The following is a 17,643-nucleotide window of genomic DNA, read 5'->3' on the forward strand; positions in this document are numbered from 1 at the left end:
GTATCTGAATAGAAATTCCAATTTATTTTTATCTACTGAATATGAGGGTAACTAAAATTTATTGACATGTTAAAGTTAAAGCAAGAAGCCAACAGGCTTGAGCTCTAATCTTTATTTAATCTGCCACTAATTAACACTATCATCTGCTTAACAAGTCATCTCTCAGGGCCTCAATTTCCTCTTGTGTAAAATGAAGGGGTTAAAATAGCCTAGTTTTTCTAACTGTGGGTCACAATTAATGAGTCATGAAATCATTTTTAGTGGGTCAGAACCAGCATGCTTGTTTGTTTATGTTAATGAAAAATGGAATGAAACAGAAAATGTTAGAGTGCATCACACATAGTAGAGGTAAATATTCTTTTACAAAGCTTTTGTTTCAGTTTGTGTGTGTATAAACTGGATAAGAATGTAAAATAGTTCTTACTGTGGCACGTGGTTAAAAAAAATTATAGTTTGACAAGTGTCGGCGAGGATGTAGACAAACTGAAACCCTCATACACTGCTGATGGGGATCTAAAATGGTGCAGCTGCTTTGCAAAAGAGTTGGCAGTTCCTCAAAAGGTTAAATATATAATTATTGTATGACCTAGCAATTCCACAATTCCACTCCTAGGTATGTATGTATGTATGTATGTGTGTGTATCTTCAAGAGAAATGAAAACACATATCCACATATAAACTTGCCCACGAATGTTTCCGAAAGTGGAAACATTCCCAATGCTCATCAACTGATAACAGATAAACAAAATGTGGTTTATCCATATGAAGGTATATTATTCAGCCATGAAAAGGAAGTACTGATACATGCTACAACATGGATGAACCTTGAAAAAATTATACCAAGTGAAAGAAAACAGTCACAATAGAGTACATATTGTATGATTCCATTTATATAAGATGTCTAGAAGAGGCAAATCTATAGAAAACAGAAAGTAGAGTAGTGGTGGCCTACCACTTGCGGGTGGGGGAGAAGGGACTGACTGCTAATGGTTATGGGGTTTTTCCAGGAAGTGATGAAAATGTTGTAAAATGGACTGTGGTGATAGCTGCACAACTCTGTTAATATACCACAAACCATTGAATTGCACACTTTAAATAGGTAAATTGTATGTTACATGAATTATGTTTCAATAAAACTGTTATTTTAAAAAATTATAGTTTGAAAGTCACTAGACTAGATGATAGATATCACTGAGGTCCCTGAGAATTCTAAGTGTACCCCCATACAGGGCTCACTTCACCCATCCTCCCACAATGGTTATTTGGAGGCAGGGCAGTAAGTTATCATGGAAACACCAACTGACTCCAATTCTGATTCCAGTGCTAACCAGATGCATGGTGACCTCTCTGTACTACCCTTTTCTTCTATGTAAAATGAGGACGATAACCTACCCTACAGGGTTGTTCTAAACATAAAAGGAGATAATAAATGTATACCATGCCTGGCACATAGCTTGAGGTCACAGCCAGATCTTGTCAGTCTCCATATGCTTCCGTGTCTAAGACACATTCAATAAACATTATTCCAGAGGCTTCATTAACAGGATCCATATTTGGGCTTAGTTTACATGTCACATTGTCTTAACAAGGCCTATGTCATTAGACTCTGATAAAAAATAATTCATAAATGTAATTTTTGCTTCAGCTGTTTGACTTTTTTTTAGTGCAAAAATTACTCTCTTTATAATATTGTATAATGGAAAGAAATTAGTGGTCTCTTTAAAACATTGAAATTTTAATTTCATAATTATTAGAAAAGCTACCCATCTCTTCTCAAATGTTTGTTTTGGGCACTTTGAGCAATTACTTTTTGTAGTTTCTATTCAGAAGTCAAATTAGGGGAATTCCCTGGCAGTCCAGTGGTTAGGACTCTGTGCTTGCACTGCAAGGGGCATGGGTTCGATCCCTGGTTGGGGAACTAAGATCCCACAAGCCTCACGGCGTGGCCAAAAAAAAAAAAAGTCTATTGAGCACTTGAAATGTGACTAGTTTGTATTGAGATGTTCCTTAAGTGTAAAATACATACCAGATTTTATTTAACAACCTAAATGGGAAAAGAATTTGAAAAAGAATAGATACATGTGTATGTGTAACTGAATCACTTTGCTGTGCACCTGAAACTAACACAACATTGTTAATCAACTACACTACAATATAAAATAAAAAGTTAAAAAAGTCAAATTAGGGGCTTCCCTGGTGGCACAGTGGTTAAGAATCCGCCTGCCAATGCATGGGACACGGGTTCGAGTCCTGGTCTGGGAAGATCCCACATGCCGCGGAGCAACTAAGCCCATGCGCCACAACTACTGAGCCTGTGTTCTAGAGCCCGTGAGCCACAACTACTGAGCCCGAGTGCCTAGAGCCCATGCTCCGCAGCAAGCGAAGCCACCGCAATGAGAAGCCCACGCACTGCGACGAAGAGTAGCCCTCTCTCGCTGCAACTAGAGAAAGCCCACACGCAGTAACGAAGACCCAACGCAGCCAAAAATAAAAATAACTAACTAAATAAATACAATTTTTTAAAAAGTCAAATTAAACATTATTCACTTTAGTATAAACGTAACTAAACTGCAAAAAGGATAAGTCCATATATAAATGTTGGAATGTGCAATCAAAATTTTTTTTCTTTAATTAGGTGAGTAGTTTTCAAAAATAGTTCCAGCAGCCAAGGTGTAATCCATCAGCGTCCCTCCCATTTCCCCACACCGCCACCCTCCTTCACCCTCCTCCTTCCTTTTGGGGAACGTCTCCTCCGCTGGTCTCAACAAACACTTCAAGCTGCCATTTTCTTCACTGTCTAGCTTCCTTGGTCAGAGTGACTGGTCAAGGGGTGAGCCTGCTCATCATAAACAATTAGGTGGAAATATATAACATACAAAACAGAAGTCTTGGGCTTCCCTGGTGGCGCAGTGGTTGAGAGTCTGCCTGCCAATGCAGGGGACGCGGGTTCGAGCCCTGGTCTGGGAAGATCCCACATGCCGCGGAGCAACTGGGCCCGTGAGCCACAACTACTGAGCCTGCGCGTCTGGAGCCTGTGCCCCGCAACAAGAGAGGCCGCGACGGTGAAAGGCCCGCGCACCGCGATGAAGAGTGGCCCCGCTTGCCGCAACTGGAGAAAGCCCTCGCACAGAAACGAAGACCCAACACAGCCCAATAAATAAATAAATAAATAAATAAATAAATAAATAAAATGCTGGCTTAACTCCAAAAAAAACAGAAGTCTCTACCTGCTCTTGTCCACCCCAAGCCAATTCCACTTCCCAAAGGTAACCTCTGTCACAGTTTGGAGTAAAGATTTTCTGATATTGCCTCTATATGTTAATAAGAGCAAACACATAGTACTATGTGTCAGTCACTGTTCTAAGCATTCAGTACACATTATCTCATTTTATCTTCACAACAGCTCATGAGGAAGCTATTATCACTATGCCTATCTTACAAATGAGAAAACTGAGGCACAGAGAAGTTAACACACGTCACACGTGAACACACATTTTTAAAAATTGTAATGGTTTTATGTTGATGTGCTATTCAGTAATTATTTCTTCTTGGACATCTTCCCACATTAAGATGTACAGATCAGATCTACCTCAACCTTTCAGTACCACATACTATTTCACTCTGCAACAGTTTATGACTTATTTAATGAGGCCCGTGTCAATGAACATTTATGTTGTTTTAGGTTCTTCATTTTTAAGAACAGGACTGCAGTGAACATGCTTCTACTATTGCCTACTTTTAGGTGTGCATCTACGGTGTAACTTCCTAAAACAGCATTTCATAGGTTCAAAAGACCTATGTATTAAAATTTTTAATAGACATTTCCAAATGTTCCTCAAAAAAAGTTGTATCAATTTATATATAATTTTGCATCAATGTATATTTGAACCATTAGCTATATGAGAAAGCTTATTCTCTACATCCTTGTCAATGTTGAGCATTATTTTTTTTAAGTTTTTTTTTTTTTAATGTGTACCATTTTTTAAAGTCTTTATTGAACTTGTTACAATATTGTTTCTGTTTTATGTTTTGGCTTTTCGGCTGCGAGGCATGTGGGATCTTGGCTCCCCCACCAGGGATTGAACACCCACCCCCTGCACTGGAAGGCAAAGTCTTAACCAGTGGACCACCAGGGAAGTCCCATACTGAGCATTATTAATCACTTTTATTTTTTCCAATCTGCTAGATATGTGAAAAATGGTACATCAGTGTTTTAGTTTTTATTCTTTTAATCATAAGGGACGTTGAGCGTATTTTTAAATGTATATTGGCCACTTAATACACTTACTTTTTGAAACTACATTTATTTTTAAAAGGTCATTTATAAATTGTTTATTATCTCTACAACTTAATTACTTCTTAAATTTGCACAAGGACCTTCTGAATATCATGTGTAACTCCTTGTACAATTCAAATTGCCTCTCACAGCAGCTGTCTTTCCTGGTGTCTGATTCCTATCCAGATCTCATTAATATTCTTTCCAAATAGAAATGTTGCTTCACTATACAGATGAGATCTTCGTTTCTGTAGAGTTCTCTTCTGTAGGGCACCCACCCAGTACAGCACAGCACAACCCTGTGAGAAGCCTGACTGACACTATGTGACAATCCAGGCATTAAGATCACTCTCTCTGGTTGTGCTTCAGCTGCTACCCTCAACTAGCCAGTCTAAGGCTTCTTAGTCGTGTGAGGGGTAGGGTGCTCTGAATATCAAGATCATCTTTGGAATCTGAATCTCTCATGCGGAGTCCAAACACGTCTAATTTTTCTGAAAAGGGTCCCCTATGATTCCAATGTAAAAACAGCTTTGGGAGTGCAGTTTTGGCTTGATCCCGGGGTCATTAGGTCAGAGCAGGGAGGCAGACATAGACCCTAATCACCCACCATCTAGATGACTGTGTCAGAATCAGGTAAAAGTTTGAGCCACCTTAGCATAGGGATCAGTTATATGCAAAAACATTCATTCCATTTGATCTTATTCACTTAATCCTTAATGATACCATGAAATAAATACTATTCTCGTCTTTCAGAGGAAGAGGCTCAGAAAGGTTAAATAACTTGCTCAAGGTAACACAGCTAGTAAGTGGCAGAGCCAGGATTTGAAAAAGTCTGACAGACCCTAATGTCCGTGCTCTGACGATTTACTGAAAATCACATCCTCCCTGTATCTGGGGGTGGTCTGGGCCAGTCTCAAAGTGTCTCAAAACTAGAAATGGAAACGGCTGGGCCACATACCCCAGCCTGTTCCACCTCTAAGTCAATTTTGCCCCAGTTTCTTTCAGCTCAGGTCCACATCTTGAGTCTACCACTTATCTATTTATTTATTTATTTTTTGGCCATACCACCCAGCTTGCGGGATCTTAGTTCCCCAACCACGAATTGAACCCGGGCCCACTGGCAGTGAAAGCACCAAGTCCTAACCACTGGACTGCCAGGAATTCCCAACCACTTATCTATTAAGTAAAATTAGGAAAATCACTCTAAGCCTTAGTTTCATCATCTCTAAGATGTTCTTTTAGCTTAGTGCTAAAATAAGTGCTTAATAAATATTGACAGTAGTGGTGGTAATAACAATAGCTAACATTCATTGAACATTTACCATGTACTAGATATTGTTTTAATTGTTTTGCAAATATAAATTTATTAATCCTCATAGTAACACGCTCAGAATAGTATTGTCCCACTTTACAGATGAAGAAACTGGGGCCCAGAGAGGTTAAATAAATCCTAGCTCTTACTCATTTTTTAGAAGGCTGGGATGGAAACAAAATGATCTCAGGCACAAAGGATAAACCAGAAATGCAGTTCCAATGCACACTGTACTTCATGGTCTACTTATTTTTGTTAAATCAGCAATTTTAAAAAAAGAGCATCTCTGATGTTGTCTCTGAGAAACTGGTAGTTACAACCAGAAAAACTACAGCTGCTCAAAACCCTGACACCATTTCTCTGCACCAAAAAGTCTAAACCTCTGTCAAATTGTACCTTGAAAGGGCCAAATTTTAGGTGTTCTCAACACCTCTGTAAAAACTCTAAGTTGAAGATGATATAATTATCATTTTCTTACATGCTTCTATTACTTTATTCATTCGTTTGAATATCTTATCTTCTTGTACTTTTGAAACCCACATTAGCTTTTTACATAATTGTGGTAATCTTCACAAAGCTTATTTAGACAGTTTAAAGAGTAACCCCCAATTATGGCCTTTACAAACTGACTTCAGTCTAAAATTTTTAGGTCAGGAAGAACCGACCAAGAACCTTTCTAAACTTTTTTTTTTTCTTTAAATTAAGGAATTACCAGATCTAATCCAATTTTAATTCTATCTCTTCTCTCAAATCTAATTTGTTATTTATTCACTAGGTTCTTCTTCCCCCTTCTCTCCAGTTGATAATTAACTCACTGTAAGGACAAACATAGTCCAATGCAGTGAGGTTTTTTTCCAGTATTTTTTCACACATAGCAAGGAAAATCTCTCCAAGTAAGTAAAAAAAACCAAAACAAACAAAAACACCCAAAAAAAACAAAACAAAACCCCCACAGATAATGATGTCAATAACTTCAAATTTAAAGTGAAAATTAGAGAAAAGTACAGTTAATTGGAAAAAGATTATAGAAATTTAGAGTTGACTGAGGCCATTACACAAAACATGGATTTACTCTGAATTCCTGTTTCTTTTTTAACCTTTGTACCATTTCATACTTGAACATCAGATGCATCAAATATCAGTTCCTGGTACAGTGCAGGAGCTCAATAAATATCTGTTATATGAATGAAAAACAGTATTATCCTAGTTCTCAGTTCCCACATATCTTGACAAAGGCCCACCTACATAATTGAGTGTCTGCCTATGAACTACATACTCTCAGTCTTGAAAATTACATGCTAATTAAGACAAAGTGGCTAATTAAAGAGTCTTCTTTGCAATGTCAAAGCAGAAGAAATATATACACTTATTTAAGAAGGCTGCATCTGTTAAAGATATAACCTCCTTATACCAGTCCTTTGTCCTTAATAATTAATCAAGTTTTCTCCAAATACAGGGCTTCTTAGTTTCACTCCTGGCCATTTCCAGGAAGGGCCTGGCTTCCATTCTTCTTATCTGAAATTTTAGATGATGTATTTTTTTCAGGACTTGCTCAATCTTAAAAGCCAGTTCAGATCAATTTAACCAATCCCTTCAAGTAGGAGAATTAAAACGGGTTTACTGAAAAGTGACTCTTCTCTAGGCAAGTTCTCTAATCTTTCCTTTCTGTAAAAATCTGAGAAGCTAACCCAGAACAATGCTTTAATCAAGGACAAGCATAGCCAAGGCTGGTCACATAAAGAATTACCAAATCACACAGTCACAGAAGTGATAAAATTTTGCTACTTATGTGAACCAATGCTATGCATCATATTTCTTAAGGACTGGTTACAAACATATTAATGATTTAATTACATTTTAATGTTTACCTTCTAAAATTACATCAAATTACGGTGCTGTTTTTAAAAAGCCATTGAGAGGCATTTATTGAGTAGTGGTCTTTTATTCACCATGGGAAAGTCAATCAGCTTCTTTGGGTAGGTCTCAGTTTCTTTATCTCAAAAACAGATAATAATTCACAAGGGATGGTTATGAGGATTAAGTGAGAAAATAAAAGTATAACTACTTTGAAAAGTATAAATTGCTATAAAAACTATTATAATTTTTAATAAAATTTCAAGCCAGTTTCAAGGAAAAAAATTAATGGGATTAAAAATTATTCTACCCAATGAGGAGAAATTGGAAAAAAATTAGAACTGATTGCTTAACATTGTCTGGTTTGGCTAGATGTTAACAAGAAATCCCTTGGTTAATTAAGACTGTTGCTAAAAACTTCTCTAATCAATACACTGTCCTATTTCAGGGCATGTAGTAAGTATAATGAAAATAATTTCATCTTTCCTTGAGGATTCTAGGTAGCTTTCTTATTTTTCTCCTAGAGAAGGAAAGCAGAATAAAATTTCTGGTTGCTTGAAAATTCTAGTCAGTTGGCTCTAGTTTTGCTATACTTGCTTTTAAAAATGTAATGAGAGCTAATAGACTAGTATTGGCCAGCAGTAATAACCCTGAAAGTAGATGCTGACAGTGGTAGTAAAATAGTGGCCTGGATCCTGGGAACATCTTGGAAAACCTGCACTCAGGTGGAACTGAATCCTGCCTATCACAGTATCCAAACCTTTGTCCTGCTACCTTCAGAAATCCTCAGAGACTGCTACCTGATTTGAACCCTGATGGAACTATCTCAAGCTGTTGTCCATTAAAAAAAAAAACACACAACAAAACTTTGGATTGCAAACCAAAACAAGACTTGTTAAAAGGAGAAGTCTCTCTTCAAGGCTCATTCATTCATTCAACAAATATCTGAGCACTTACCATGTGTCAAGCAGTGCTCTATTTGCTCAGGATATAACACTAAAAGTGACAGACAAGGTCTCTGCTCTCATGAAGCTTCCATTCCACTGGGGAAGCTGGACAATTAAACACTGTGATTAGTACTGTGAAGGAAATACAAAGAGAGTAACTGGAGTGGTGGTAGGAAAGGGGGCAGATACTTTAGATACTGGTCAGGGAAGGCCTCTCATTTGAGTGAATGACATTTGAGGTGAAACCTGAATGATGGGGAGGAGACAGGCAGCCAGCCAGGTGAAAAGAAGAGATGGGAGAGTTTTCCTGGCAAAGGAAATAGCAAATGCAAAGGCCCTGAGGCAGGAATAATATGGCTAGGGAGTGAGTGAGAAGTATGAAATGATGACAGAGCCAGTTTAAATAGGATTTACAAGGAATGGTAGAAGATTTTAATTTTATTCTAAGTGTGATGTGAAGTCAAACATTGTTAGACAATAGTGTTTGCAAGATGAGATATGTTTAATGTATTCTATGAGTATTTAATTGCTTATTACATGTATAATGGTTGCAAAATGAAAAGGAAACGCAAGGTTCTCACACTTAGAAGGTTTACAATCTATTAAGGAAGCAATAATTCATAAATAGTGACAGCACTAAGGTAAAAAATGAAGTAAAAATAAAGTGCCAACTGAAGGCTGGGGAGGGAGCCACTGATTCAATAGAAGACTTTAGAAAAGGCTTCATTTTTTTAAAGTAGCATTTTATTTGAGCTCTTAAGGAAAAAGGATTTAAGTGGGGGGGGGGCGGGGGGGAAGAGGGGGGAGTCTGAGGCTGTGGGAACTGCATGAGCAAAGGCACAGAGGCAGGAAGGGACAGGGTGGGTCCAGGAAACCGTGAATCATTGTATGGCTACAGTGCCAGGTGGGTGGGTAGTGATGTGAGAGATAAGCTTGGAAAAAATAGGCTGTCGGGGTGTGGGAGTTGGGGTCTTGAATGGCATGCAGAGAAATTCAGACTTGATTTACTTGGGCTTTGGTTCCCCTTAAGTATGTAAAAGAATCTCTTCAGGTACTTGTTAAAACTGCAGATTCCCATGCCCCATCCCTCCAGATACATTGATTTGTAAGTCTAGGTGGGACCTAAGAATCTCCTTTATAAACCAACACCCCAGGTGATCCTGAAACAGATAATCAGGAAACCATACTTTGAAAATCAGTGTTCTATTTTTTTATGACAAGTCTGGACTGAAAGGGAAAAACTGAAGCCAACTCTAAGGATTGCTCAAGGACTCTAACAAAAAAGGAGGAGCTGGGGACTTCCCTGGTGGTGCAGTGGTTAAGAATCCGCCTGCCAATGCAGGGGACACGGGTTCGATCCCTGGTCTGGGAAGATCCCACATGCCACGGAGCAAGTAGGCCCATGCGCCACAACTACTGAGCCTGCGCTCTAGAGCCCATGAGCCACAACTACTGAAGCTCGTGTGCCTAGAGCCCGTGCTCTGCAACAAGAGAAGCCACCGCAATGAGAAGCCCGCGCACCACAACGAAGAGTAGACCCCGCTTGCTGCAACTAGAGAAAGCCCGCGCACAGCAAAGAAAACCCAACACAGCCAGAAATAAAATAAATAAATTAAAAAAAAAAAAGAAAAGGGGGAGCTGAATTAGAAGAGTGATAAAAGAGCCATTATCACTGTTGGGATAGTATCAACCAAAGCTGGTGATTAAATGTGGGAGGAGAGAAGGACGAAAGTGTTCAACACAACTTCTAGCCTTGTCCTTAGGGAAATTAGGTGGACGCAGGTGCCTGGTGCAGAGGGACCGTCCACATGGTCTACCAGGTGTTGGAAATATGAATCTGGGCTCAGAAGATATGCAAAGGCACTAAACATACTGGTTAGGTACTCCAAAGTAAATTCAAGACAAATTAAAGAATATAAAAAGTAAAACCATAAAATTTAGAAGGAAATTGAAGTGAATACTTAACCCATCTCTGGATGGCAAAAGACTTCTGAACATAAAAGCAACAAAGAAATACCAGAGAAAAAGATCTATAGATAAGAAATAATATACCACGTACAAAATTAAAATAACTAAACATTTGACCATAGAACAAAGAATTAATATTCTTAAAACGAAGAGCTTATATGGGAATTCCCTGGCGGTCCAGTGGTTAGGACTCAGTGCTTTCACTGCCAGGGCCGGGTTCAATCCCTGGTTGCGGAACTAAGAATTAAAGACAAACAAACAAAAAACCGAAGAGCTTATACAAATCACAAAGAAAAAAACACTAAGAATAGTTTCTGTATGGAATAGTGGAAGTTATTAAATAACTTGGCTTGGTAGCTTAAACATCTTGTCATAAAGAGACTTGCTTTATATGCACTAGAGATGATCGGGCTTTGTGGCATAGATCAGCAGGGCTCATTCGATGTACTTTACCAGGTAATCAAGTGTCAATCTACGGGAGTGCCTAAAAATACCGATTGTTGTAACTTCTATTGTCTTGAGGGTACAAATACATTAAATTGCCCCCAAGCTACACTAAGCCTTGATACCCCAAGGGAAACTGCCTTTATTGCATCCAGTCTTTCCTTGGATCTATGTATTTAAAATGTGTGCAGGGTTAGGGATGGGACAGAAAACAATTTCACAATGTCTAGTGAGCAGTGGTTCATAAGTCATCCTTTCGATACACAGGTTGTATGGACTTTGGGATCAATAGCCCAACCCTCTCATTTTACAGATGAGGCTCAGAGAAGATGAATGACTTGCCCAAGATCACCTAAGTGGTTGGTTCCCAACACTAAGTTAGGAGTCCTGACTCTTAAGCCAGCACCCTTTCCATTTTGCAGTGCTGCTCCAGCCATCACAAGCTCTGGATTCTCAAAATAATGGACGTGTAAAACACCATAATGTCAACTTCTACACACTTTCCACTTTAATCACTCCACTCATTCAGTTTGGCATAATAAAAACCTGTACTTCCTCCCCCAAAGCCCCAAATAAATGGAAGAACTCCAAACAAACAAATAAAAAACATAATTAAAATATTAAGACATTTAAAAATGGGAACAGATTAACCAAAAGACAATTCACAGAAATGGAAATGAAGGTATGAAAAAATGTTCACTCTCACTAGTAATTAGAGAAATACAAATTAAATCACTTTTGCTTATCAAATTAGTAAAGATAAAAAAATAAGATTCAGTGTTAACGAAGGATGCACTAAGAGGCCCTCACAGTCACTATAGGTGAGAATATTCATCTAGTCATTATGAAAACACAATTTGACAGCAGTATTTTTTAATTTTCATGCCCTTTGACCCAGTAATTAAACTTCTAGGAATCTAACCTAAGGAAATAATGAGTGATTCGTACAAAGATTTATGCATAAATTTGTTCTCAGTTTTTCACTTATTAATAATGGTGTAAAAATCAAAACACCCAAGTACACAGTTAAATTTTGCAACATCAATACAATAGGGTGTTAAACATCCATTAAAATTGTTTCCAAATAATTTTGATGCCATGGAAAATCATGGCATAATGTAAAGTGGAAAAGCAGATACAAAACTCTATCTACTAGGGGCTTCCCTAGTGGCGCAGTGGTTGAGAATCTGCCTGCTAATGCAGGGGACACGGGTTTGAGCCCTGGTCTGGGAAGATCCCACATGCCACGGAGCAACTAGGCCCGTGAGTCACAACTACTGAGCCTGCGCGTCTGGAGCCTGTGCTCCGCAACAAGAGAGGCCACGATAGTGAGAGGCCCGCGCACCGCGATGAAGAATGGCCCCCGCTTGCCGCAACTAGAGAAAGCCCTCACAGAAACGAAGACCCAACACAGCCAAAAATAAATAAATAATTAAAAAAAAAAAACTCTATCTACTGTAATAAAATGAACCCAATTACCTGTGTGTTTATGTGAGTGTGTTTGTGTGTATCAAAGGAAAAAAAAAAAAGACTGAAAGGAAATACACCAAATAGTACTTCTCTCCAGAACAGATTATGGACTATTTTGTCTCCTTCATAATTTATTTTTTTCCCAGGTTTTCTGTAACTAGCATATATAATTCTTATTTTCAAAATATGTATGGATGTTTGTATATGTGAAAATAAAACAAGAATTATATATATAATATGAAAAGAGGTTTTAAAGATGATTAATTTGTAAATCACTCACATTCAGGTGAAGTTGAAGTAAATCACTCACATTCAGTTGAAGTCATGGAAATAGATCAGATTGCTCGGGGAGAGAGTATAAGGAGAACAGGATGCTGGACAGGACCATGGCAAACACACACATTTAAGGGGCAAAAAGACTGAATTAGTGAAGGAGCATGGAAGGAAATGGTTAGATGGAGAACCAGGTAGAGTCACATCAAGAAAGCCACATGAAAGTGGACAGAAAAGTTGTCCACTTGGTCAAATGTTGTCAAGTGATGAGGAGGACAGTGACAGGGCCATTAGAGGGAAATCACTGGGTACTACGCATGGACAGATCAGTTTCCTCTAGTGCTGGTGATGGAAACCAAATCTGAGCAAATATTACCTGTTCAATAAAATTGACTGTGAGGAAAAGAAGTCCTGTGCTTAAATTATTTGCTTAAGCTTCAGTTTATGGTGGAAAACGGTTGTGGAAATCTAAAACCAAGTAAAAGCATATCGGGATGACTAATCTATGGGTAATGAAACAAAAATTGGCAATACTTTGGTGTACAAGAAAAAGCATATTTGAGGAATTGTAAAGTTTCCATTTAGTGAGCTCCATTATAGGATAAATAAGGGAAAAAACAGCTCCACACTCGTTACCAGAAGTCCAAAAAGCTGTTATCTTTTTTCCCCTAAACATGCAAGTTCTTAGTTTCAGAGCAGTATTAAAGAAATTCTTTAAAAATAAAAATAATGTAAAATTTCATAGTATCATGTTAACATTTTTTTTTTTTTTTGCCTTTTTTTTTTTTTTTTTTCTGGCCATGCCGCACGGCTTGTGGGATCTTAGTTCCCCGAACAGGGATTGAACCTGGGCCCTCCCTCGGCAGTGAGAGTGTGGAGCCAAGGAATTCCCCATGTTAACGTCTTATGACTGGACATGTGAAGTTTCTAGAAACATTTTCAAATATAAAGAAATCATCTGACATGCTAAATAATGGATTTCTTGTTGGGTCAAACCTCGTCCTGTTTATGAGAAGAGGTCTGCATTAGCACAATAACTTGACTGAGTCTCAAGGACTTTCCCTCCAGCCACAGAATAAACAAATCAGTATGGCCCTACCAAGAGTACCATTTACCATAGAATCTCAATTCCACAACCATTAAGTAGAAACTACTCAACTTACAACCACTCATTTGTTACTAAAGAACCTTGAAGAGTCTGTGTTAAGTAATTTAACATCACCTGGAGATTACTGTACACAATCCAAAATAAAGTACTTTAACTTCCTATCAAAAAACATACAGTGAAAGACCATACCAACCTTAAAAAAAAAGTCTTTTCTTATGGAAATTCCTGACTTAGGAACCAAGGCACACTTTTTCCTATCTGCAGAAAGAGTACAATTCCAATCTCAGTGAAAGTCACCTATTTATGAGTGTATGGAATTTAGAATGCCTGAAAACTAGTGTTGCTGTCAACATAAATAATGACAAATTCTCCCAATTTGTGGTTAGGTGGCCTTTTATGGCAAAGATGTTTAATGATCTCCCACACTCTCAACATTCTTTTGTGTCTGTGTTGTATATATGTCTTTGATGAACCTTTCTGATACAGAAGCTCTAAATGTTGAAATATACCAGAGGAGGTACTTCCCTGGTGGCGCAGTGGTTAAGAATCCACCTGCCAATGCAGGGGACACGGGTTCGAGCGCTAGTCCGGGGAGATCCCACATGCCGCAGAGCAATTAAGCCCGTGAGCCACAACTACTGAACCTGCGCTCTAGAGCCTCAAGCCACAACTACTGAAGCCCGCGCGCCTAGAGCCTGTGCTCCACAACAAGAGAAGCCACCGCAACGAGAAGCCCACGCACCGCAATGAAGAGTAGACCCTGCTCGCCACAACTAGAGAAAGCCCGTGTGCAGCAACAAAGACCCAACGCAGCCAAAAAAAATAAAATAAATAAATAAATTTATTTAAAAAAAAAAAAAGAAAGAAAAATACCAGAGGAAATCCAGATATTTGAAACCTTAAGAGGAACAATAATTAAAATTTATACTTGAAAACATAAGTAAACAACAAAATCATCGTAGATACACAAAATACATGCAAATACATACTGTCTTTCCAAAAATTCCTGGTGGGACCACTTTCCTAGAGTGTGAACAGAGAGAAACAATGTCAAAGGAGGTAAGAAATGTGTTCATCAAGTACCATGGCTCATTGCCAAATGAAACAACCATCATCTGTACTATTAACTCAAAATCTCTATTTCATTTTATTTTTTTTAACATCTTTGTTGGAGTATAATTGCTTTACAATGTTGTGTTAGTTTCTGCTGTATAACAAAGTGAATCAGCTATACATATACATATATCCCCATATCTGCTCCTTCTTGTGCCTCCCTCCCACCCTCCCCATCCCACCCCTCTAGGTGGTCACAAAGTACCGAGCTGATCTCCCTGTGCTATGCAGCTGCTTCCCACTAGCTAGCTATTTTACATTTGGTAATGTATATATGTCCATGCCACTCTCTCACTTCGTCCCAGCTTACCCTTCCCCCTCCCCGTGTCCTCAAGTCCATTCTCTACGTCTGTGTCATTATTCCTGTCCTGCCCCTAGGTTCATCAGAACCATTTTTTTTAAAAATCTCTATTTTAAAAATGAAAAACATAATCATATAGAAGGGACTGTGGCATGTTCATCCTCTATATACTAGAACAGTGGCACACTGTAGGCAGTTATTAAATGCCTGCAGTTTATGAAGAACACTGCAGACTACCACAGACTTCAGATCATTAAAACTCTGCAAAGAATCTTCAAACATTTCTGACCCTTTTCTCCTCCACCCTGTCCCCTGCCCCAAAAAACAAGAAAAGAAAAGAAAGAGAAAGAAAGAAAAAGACATTTTGAGGGCACCTTAGCAAGAAAAAGTATCCTCTGTCATCAAGATGTGCTGTTAATAGAATTGTTTTCACTGCTGAAGCTTTCTTGTCTTAGAATTATTAGGTGGTTAAAATTTGGCCCACCTTTAACCAGACTCTGGAACAAAACTTGAATGTACCAAGCTAAACAAAGTTACATAATAGACCAAGTTTTACAAAATGGCACTGCTTTGCTAATGTTGCCAATACACTATTCTCTTCCCAGAGGCTCTAGAGTTCAGAGACTACATGATAACAACACTTCTAGGCCCAATTCAGAACTGTGAAAATAGCTCCACCAACTATTTACTGAACTACATAGAATTAATGACAAGTCCTAATCCCATTATCAAAAGGCCATAATGTTGACAGAACATAAGGTAAGGAATATGACTGACACAAATACATGGACTGAAGAGAATCACTCACTATTGCTCAAAGGTTTTTCTTATTGTTGTTGTTTATTTTGTTTTGTGTTCAAGGAAAAGCAGAAGAGGGAATTTTTTTTAAACTGTATTCTCTGTGCTCCTCCAGCACTCTGGGTTGATCTCTAGTATAGCACTGGCCTCACTAATACTCTAAGTTGTATCTATTGTCCTGCCTAACCCATTTGATTTTAAGCTATTTTAGAGTAAGAACATTTAGAACTTTGAATCCACAGGGCTGACAATACAAGAGGCACTCAATAAATGTTTTGTCCAAAAAAATGAAATGAGTTCTTAAAGTGATTACCTAGTATCATGTTATCTGTTGTTCTATCAATGCAAAACAAAGAAATACATATGCACACACTCGTTTTTGAAGGTCTACCTAAAACATGATCATCCTTCATCCAGGCTATAACTCCACAGGAGCTTACGAAATGCTCATTGAGGGTCATCTTCTTTTGTGCCTACATCAGACCTCAGAAGAAAGTGTTATTTCATGGTTTCTAAAATACTTATTTGTGAATAGTATTAACAACTATGCAAATGAAAAGTATTCTATTTAAGCACTTAAATCAAGAGCAAAAGAAAGAACACCTAATGCAAAAGAAGACCTCTCCCCTTTTAAAGGGTCACTGTCTTAAAGGCCGATAACTCCCTAAGTATCTTGGACTAACTTGAAAAGTCAAGTCAATAGAACCATCTGGATTAGGCAGACTCTTGAAAGCTGGAATTAGGTGAAAGATAATAGTATTTCAAATATCTCTCACCAGGATTTTAAGCACCAGTAAGGAGGTAAGGAAGGGTGCCAGATGGTTAGCTCCTAGCACCTACAGCTTCAGGCTTAGTAGGTGTAGCCAGGGGTGTACAGTTACCTTATATTAACACCCACGTATTGACAGGTGCCAGCGATATGTACACGATAGCGATTCTGGGGTGACACATCCAGCTGTAAGGACTGCTATATTATCAACATATCTCAAAAGGCTGAATGGAAGGGGAGAAAAATCGAAGAGGGAGAGAATGGCTAAAAATGGAGAATGGAAAAGAGCAGTTGAATTATCAGAATATTTCCCTGGGAGACTATTTTGAATTTTGATGAACTGCCGTCTTCCTTCACCACAACAAAAAAGTATATACTGTTATATATAGTTAGAAAGGAGTGTTCCTGTTGGAAGAGGAGGGGGTCCTATCAGTTCCCGCCCTCAGGCAGCAAAGGCTCCGCTCTACATAATTACTCCAACCGCAGCGCAGTAGCCAGAAGTGAGGAAAGAGCAAAGGATCAGCAGCTCCTCCACTCCCTTTCTCGAGGGGGAGGGGTTCACGCTCCTTGTGTTCCCCCCACCCCCAAAAGTCGCGGGAGAAAGAGGGTGTGGAGGGAATTCGAGGTCTCCGCGCACCCTCCGGCTGTGGAGGATGTGGAGAAAGAAGGCCCTTACCTGGCTAACAGCGGTCTTTTCTCTGCGCTGCTACCAGCCCTGCTACGGGTCCCTGGCGCTTTGCCTCGCGCACCTGTCGCGACCCAGCTGCAACACCTACAGCTCCTTGCGGCCCCGCCCCGGTCCGGCTCAGAGCCCCGCCCCAGACCCCGCCCACCGGCGCGGGGGCGCGCACGTCAGACCATCTCCCGCGCGGCCTCGGGGTGAGCGTGCGTGCCGCCGGCTGCGTGCTCCTCCTCACGGCTGCTCGCGTTGCTCAGCGGTGCGGCGTCGGCGTAGTGAGGGGAGTGGCTGCTTTTTCTAGGAGTCGTGTCTCACTCTTTGTTCTCTGAGG

General features: G+C 39.2%; 1 protein-coding gene across 3 annotated transcripts in view; it reads right to left on the reverse strand.

Annotated features, from left to right (window-relative positions):
* Window positions 1-17,439, reverse strand: part of LIMA1 (LIM domain and actin binding 1) — an 86,765-nt gene extending 69,326 nt beyond the window's left edge. For 2 of the 3 annotated variants that reach the window (XM_059935878.1, XM_059935876.1), the window contains exon 1: window positions 17,310-17,439. The gene's annotated coding sequence lies outside the window, so the exon portion shown is untranslated. Of the gene's footprint in view, window positions 1-14,641; window positions 14,676-17,309 lie in introns of all 3 variants that reach the window. The other variant, XM_059935877.1, reaches the window with a different exon arrangement.
* Window positions 17,440-17,643: the final 204 nt, after the last annotated feature.

The sequence above is a fragment of the Balaenoptera ricei genome, chromosome 10 (assembly GCF_028023285.1).
Source record: "Balaenoptera ricei isolate mBalRic1 chromosome 10, mBalRic1.hap2, whole genome shotgun sequence".
NCBI classification, from domain to species: domain Eukaryota; kingdom Metazoa; phylum Chordata; class Mammalia; order Artiodactyla; family Balaenopteridae; genus Balaenoptera; species Balaenoptera ricei.